This window comes from Eschrichtius robustus, chromosome 3 (assembly GCF_028021215.1).
Source record: "Eschrichtius robustus isolate mEscRob2 chromosome 3, mEscRob2.pri, whole genome shotgun sequence".
Taxonomy (NCBI): Eukaryota; Metazoa; Chordata; class Mammalia; order Artiodactyla; family Eschrichtiidae; genus Eschrichtius; species Eschrichtius robustus.
In genome coordinates, this window is record NC_090826.1 from 26161611 (window position 1) to 26168163 (window position 6553).

The following is a 6553-nucleotide window of genomic DNA, read 5'->3' on the forward strand; positions in this document are numbered from 1 at the left end:
TGCCCTGCCCTGTGTCCTGGGCTGACTACCACTGACAGTCTCACCTGGGCCCCCTTGCCTTACGGTTTCAGGCAAAGTTTGGCCAGTAGGAGACATTGCCAGGAGATCAGAGGGAAGGAGAGTGAGATCAGGATATTTATAATACTGTGATTTTGGCAGTTACTATGTTCCTCCACTGAAAGGCACAGTTCCCGTTGGGTGGCCTGCAACCTCAGGGCACGACTCCTGCCAGGTTCTTTAACAAGGCTCCCTCCCTTGCCCCTTCAGGCCCTGGGGCTAGTGACTCTATCCCACTGTTGTGAGCCCCAGGGTGCTTCACCATTCCTGCCAGCACCTCTGTAAATAGTTCCTTCATTAAACCCTCTTCTGGCAAATGCTTTGCGTGTTCTCCCCTGTTTCCTGCTGAGACCAATAAGGTAAGAACTAAACTTAGGGAAGATGAGTCTTTGGCAGAGAATTTGGGGAGACCCTCTTTCTAAATCACCACCCAAAACCAGAATCAGAAAATGTTGTGAACTACTACAAAGCTACAGTAATCAAAACAGCATGGTATTGGCATAAAAACAGACACATAGATCAATGGAACAGAATAGAGACCCCAGAAATAAACCCACATGCCTATGGTCAATTAATTTATGACAAAGAAGGCAAGAATATACAATGGAGAAAAGACAATCTCTTCAATAAGTAGTGCTGGGAAAACTGGACAGCTACATGTAAAAGAATGAAATTAGGGCTTCGCTGGTGGCACAGTGGTTGAGAATCCGCCTGCCAATGCAGGGGACACGGGTTCGAGTCCTGGTCCAGGAAGATCCCACATGCTGTGGAGCAGCTAAGCCCGTGTGCCACAACTACTGAGCCTGCACTCTAGAGCCTGCGAGCCACAACTACTGAGCCCGTGCTCCTAGAGCCTGTGCTCCTCAATAAGAGAAGCCACCGCAATGAGAAGCCCACACACCACAACAAAGAGTAGCTCCCGCTCGCCGCAACTAGAGAAAAGCCCGCACGCAGCAATGAAGACCCAACGCAGCCAAAAATAAATAAATAAATTTATTTAAAAAAAAAAGAATGAAATTAGAACATTTTCTCATACCATATACAAAAATAAACTCAAAATTGGAACTTCCCTGGTGGTCCAGTGGTAAAGAATCTGCCTTCCAATGCAGGGGACACGGGTTCGATCCCTGGTCAGGGAACTAAGATCCCACATGCTGAGGGGCAACTAAGCCTGTGTGCTGCAAACTACAGAGCCCACGCGCTCTGGAGCCCCCACAGCACAGCTAGAGCGAAGCCCGCGCACCACAACGAAAGATCCCGCGTGCCTCAACAAAGATCCCTTGTGCTGCAACTAAGACCCGAGGCAGCCCAAAAAAAAAAAAAAAAAACTCAAAATGGATTAAAGACCTAAATGTAAGACTGGAGGTCATAAAACTCCTAGAGGAAAACATAGACAGAACACTATTTGACATAAATCATAGCAATATTTTCTTGGATCTGTCTTCTAAAGTAAAAGAAATAAAAACAAAAATAAACAAATGGGACCTAGTTAGACTTCAAAGCTTTTGCACAGCAAAGGAAACTATCAACAAAACAGAAAGACAACCAGCTGAATTGGAGAAAATATTTGCTAATGATATGACCAAGAAGGAGTCAATATCCAAAATATATAAACAGCTCATACAACTCAACATCAAAAAACAACATGATTTTAAAAATGGGCAGAAGACCTAAATAGACATTTTTCCAGGGAAGACATGCAGATGTCCAACAGGCACATGAAAAGATGCTAAACATCATTAATCATCAGAGAAGTGCGAATTAAAACCACAATGAGATATCACTTCACACCTGTCAGAATGGCTATCATCAACAACACCACAAGTAGCTCTTTCCCATCTTGCAAGATGGCAGATAAAAAAGCTGAGAAGCCAGATACTAAGGAGAAAAAACCTGAAGCCAAGAAGGCTGATGCTGGTGGCAAAGTTAAAAAGCTTAAGAAGGTTAAGAAGGGGAAGCCCCACTGCAGCCAAAACACTGTCCTGACCAGAGGAATTGGCAGATATTGCCAATCGGCTATGTATTCCAAAAAGGCCTTGTACAAGAGGAAGTATTCAGCAGCTAAATCCAAGGTTGAAAAGAAAAAGAAGGTGACGGTTCTTGCTACTGTCACAAAACCAGTTGGTGGTGACGAGAATGGTGGTACTGGAGTGGTTAAACTTCGCAAAATACCTGGGTATTATCCTATTGAAGATGTGCCTGGAAACCTGTTGAGTCACGGCAAAAAAACTCTTCAGTAAGCACATGAGAAAACTATGCGCTAGCATCACTCCTGGGCCCATTCTGATCATCCTCACTGAACGCCACAGAGGCAAGAGGTTCATTTCCCTGAAGCAAGGTGAGCTTGCTACTTGTGTGACTGGGCCTCTGTCCCTCAGTCGAGTTCCTCTGTGTAGAACACACCAGAAGTTTGTCATTGCCACCTGCACCAAAACTGATACCAGTGGTGTGAAAATCCCAGAACATCTCACTGATGCTTACTTCAAGAAGAAGAAGGAGGGGACTTCCCTGTTGTCCACTGGGTAAAATTCCACGCTCCCAGTGCTGGGGGCCCGGGTTTGATCCCTGGCCGGGGAACTAGATCCCGCATGCATGCCGCAACTAAAGATCCCAAGTGCTGCAACTAAAGAGCCCAAGTGCTGCAACTAAAACCTGGCGCAGCCATAAATAAATAAATATTTTTAAAAAAAGAAGAAGAAGGGGGACCTCCCTGGCTGTCCAGTGGTTAGGACTCTGTGCCTCCACTGCAGCGGGCACGGGTTTGATCCCTGGTCAGGGAACTAAGATCCTGCAAACGTGTGCTGCTGCCGAAAAAAAGAAGCTGCATAAGCCCAGGCACCAGAAGGAGAGATCTTCAACACAGAGAGATAGAAATACAAGATTACAGAGCAGTGCAAGGTTGATCAGAAAGCTGTGGACTCACAAATTCTGCAAAGAATCAAAGGTGTTCCTCAGCTCCAGGGGTACCTCTGCTCTGTGTTTGCTCTCACAAATGGAATTTATCCTCACAACATAGTGTTCTAAACATCTTATAAAGAGCCTAATTAAATAACTGGTCCATTAAAAAAAAAAAAAAGACCACAAGTAACAAATATTGGTGGATGTAGAAAGAAGGGAACCCTCAGGGAATTCCCTGGCAGTCCAGTGGTTAGGACTCTGCGCTTTCACTGCTGAGGGCCTGGGGAACTAGGATCCCACAAGCCACTTGGCGTGGCCAAAAAATAAAAAATTAATTAATTAATTAATTAAAATAAAAAAGAAGGGGACTTCCCTGGTGGTCCGATGGTTAAGAATCCACCTTCCAAAGCAGGGGACACGGGTTCAATCCCTGGTCGGGGAACTAAGATCCCACGTGCCGTGGAGCAACTAAGCCCGTGCACCACAACTACAGAAAAGTCCACATGCTGCAACGAAGAGCCCATGCGCCACAACTAAGACCCAACGCAGCCAAAAAAATTAATAAATTAAATAAAATAAAATGTAACATGTATTAAAAAAAAAAGAAGGGAACCCTCGTACACTGTGGGTGGGAATGTAAATTGGTGCAGCCACTGTGAAAAATGGTATGGAGGTGTCTCAAAAAACTAAAAATACAACTACCATATGACCCAGCAATTCCACTCCTGGTTATATATCCAAAAAAAAAAAAGATACATGCACCCCAATGTTCATAGCAGCATTATTTATGATCACCAAGATATGGAATCACCAGACGAATGGGTAAAGATGATGTGGTGTATATATATGATGGAATATTACTCAGCCATAAAAAGGAATTAAATTCTCCCCTTTGCAACAACATGGATGGACTTGGAGGGTATTATGCTAAGTGAAATAAGTCAGACAGATAAGGACAAATACTATATGATATCACTTATATGTGGAATCTAAAAATTAAAACAAACTAGTGAATATAACAAAAATGAAACAGACTCACAGATGTACAGAACAAACTAGTAGTTACCAGTGGGAAGAGAGAATGGGGAAGGGGCAAGATAGGGGTAAGGGATTAAGAGGTACAAACTACTGTGTATAAAATAAATAAGGTACAAGGATATATTGTACAACACAGGGAATATAGCCAATATTTTAAAACAACTATAAAAGGAGTATAAGCTTTAAAAACTATGAATCACTATGTTGGACACCTGTAACTTACATAATATTGTACATCAACTATATCTCAATTTTAAAAAGATTAAAAACAAAATTTTCTACTAAAAAAAAAAGTTGCAAACAGATTAAAATCCCATTTTAGGTGAACAGTGACCTCCTGGCCACCACTCCGAGCAGGGTCCCAACCCAAGAGGTCCCTCTTAGCTCACCTTACTTGGGCTTAGGCCTCTAGTGACCCTGACCAAGAGAACGGGTCAGGGAGGGGCTAAGCGTGTGGGGAGGATTGGGGGGATAACTGGTAGAGGGATGAGTTGGGAAGTAGAGAGGCTCCAGAGGGCAGCAGGGAGGGGAGCCTTGGCAACTGTCTCCACCAGACCCCGGAGCACACCTTACATAAGCTTGGGAAGGCAACCCTGAACCTCGGTTCCCTGCCTGTGAAATAGGCGACTAATACCGTCTTCACAGGACTGTCATGGAAAGTAATTAAACATGAGGCTCAGCACAGGAGAAATTGGAAGTGAACTTGCTTCTTGGAAGCTCAGAGTAGCACATTCCCCATTATTACTGGTGCAGGTGGAGGCCATTCTGCTGAGTTTCTTCTGCATGCCAAGAGCTCCAGCAAACCAACTAGACGTGGGGAGGTGGATGGTGAAAGATGCCCTAGCCGGGCCCTCCAGCCCACTGCTTCAAGGGAGCCGGGTACAAATCCAAGCTTTGGAGGCAGCAGACCCGAGCCTAAAACCTGCCTCTGCACTTACTGTGTGACCTTAGGAAAAATCACTCTTATCTCACAGAGATTGTTTTCTTCTCTATAAAATCAGACAACACTTTTGACCTCATGGGTTTGCTGTGAGGACGAACTGAGAACACAAAAAGCATTTAGTCGAGTACCTGATACAATGTAAGTGCCCAAATAATAGTAGCTATTATTTAAAAAACTCTCTTTTCTCTCTCTTACTCTCCCTGAAACTGCAACCAGGGACTTATTTACTGCAATATGTCCATTCATTCATTCACACCTTTATTAGTTCATTTATTCATTTCAACATTTATTAAGACGGACAATGTTCTAGATCCTAGGAACACAAGACTAGGAAATCATTAAAGCAAGAAAAATATCTGTATTTTTTCATTGCTGTATCCCTAGCCCCTAGGCTTTAAATAAATAATGGCCATATGAGCAAATGGTATTAGCTATTTTCTTGAGCACCTATTACATGCCAGGTGCTAAGCTAAACCTTTTTTTTGGGGGGGGGGAGGGGGCGCCATGCAGTTTGCGATATCTTAGTTCCCCAACCAGGGATTGAACCCGCCCCCTCGGCAGTGAAAGTGAGGAGTCCTAACCACTGGACCGCCAGGGAATTCCTAAGCTAAGCATTTTGTCTGCATTATTGCCGTGCATCCTCAGAACAGTCCTAGAGCAAAATGCCTGTAATAAAGCTCATTTACTGATGTTTATGTAAAACTGAGGCTCAGAGAGGTTAAGCAGGTTAGATGACCAAAGTCACAGGTAGGAAATGCTGGCACTCAAATTCAACGTACTGCCTCCACTAATGACTGAATTATTTTTTATCATCGTTATCATTATGCCTGACCTCCAGAGGCTTATAGTCCAGTGAGGGTCCAATGGCCTTTTCCTCCTCGGACTTACCCCAGAGGGGCCCTTGGCATGGCCACACACTTGGGCAGAGTTGGGTTCAAATCCAGTTTTTCATCTCTGGCGAGTTACTTAACCTCCCAGAACCTCAGCTTCCACTTCTGGGAAATGAGGTTGGGTGGGCGTTAAATGAGAAAATGTGTTGGAAATGCCCAGCACTTTGCCCAGTGTACCAGAGTCGCTTGATAAGTGTTATTCTCATTATTTCCTCCTTCCTCCTTGCCCCCTCGGACCGCTGTGTAGGAGCCCCCTGTCCGCAGCCAACCAAGGGTGCAGAGGACGCCGCACTCGGCGGTCGTCCTTGGCGGCAACGCCGAGCACTGCCTCCAGGGGGCGCCACCACACCGACCACCCCATCCCCCCGACCCCCGGGTCCCGGGGGTTGCTGTTCTCACCGCGGCCGCGCGGGGTCGTCTGGGCCCGGAGTTTTCAGGGGCCGAGGGCGCGCGGGCGGCGGGGAGGTCGGAGCCCGAGATAAATCAAGGATGTTCTTCGGGAATCACAGTGATAATAATAGACAATAATAATAGTAACGGCACCGGATCCAGCAGTCATCAGCTGTTACTGATTTAAGAGGCGCATTCGCGTGCTGGGAGGGAGGTTGCGGGACTCAAGGGAAGGAGCCAGGCTTAGTCTCAGGCTGCGTTCTAATCCAGACAGCCCACTCTCGCGTTCCGCTCTGTAGCCTTGGGCCTCTCTCAGTCTGCTTCATCAGCATTCAAA

At 45.5% G+C, this 6553-nt stretch overlaps 1 pseudogene; it reads left to right on the forward strand.

Annotated features, from left to right (window-relative positions):
• The first annotated feature begins 1904 nt into the window (after positions 1–1904).
• Positions 1905–3081, forward strand: LOC137760949 (large ribosomal subunit protein eL6-like; annotated as a pseudogene).
• Positions 3082–6553: the final 3472 nt, after the last annotated feature.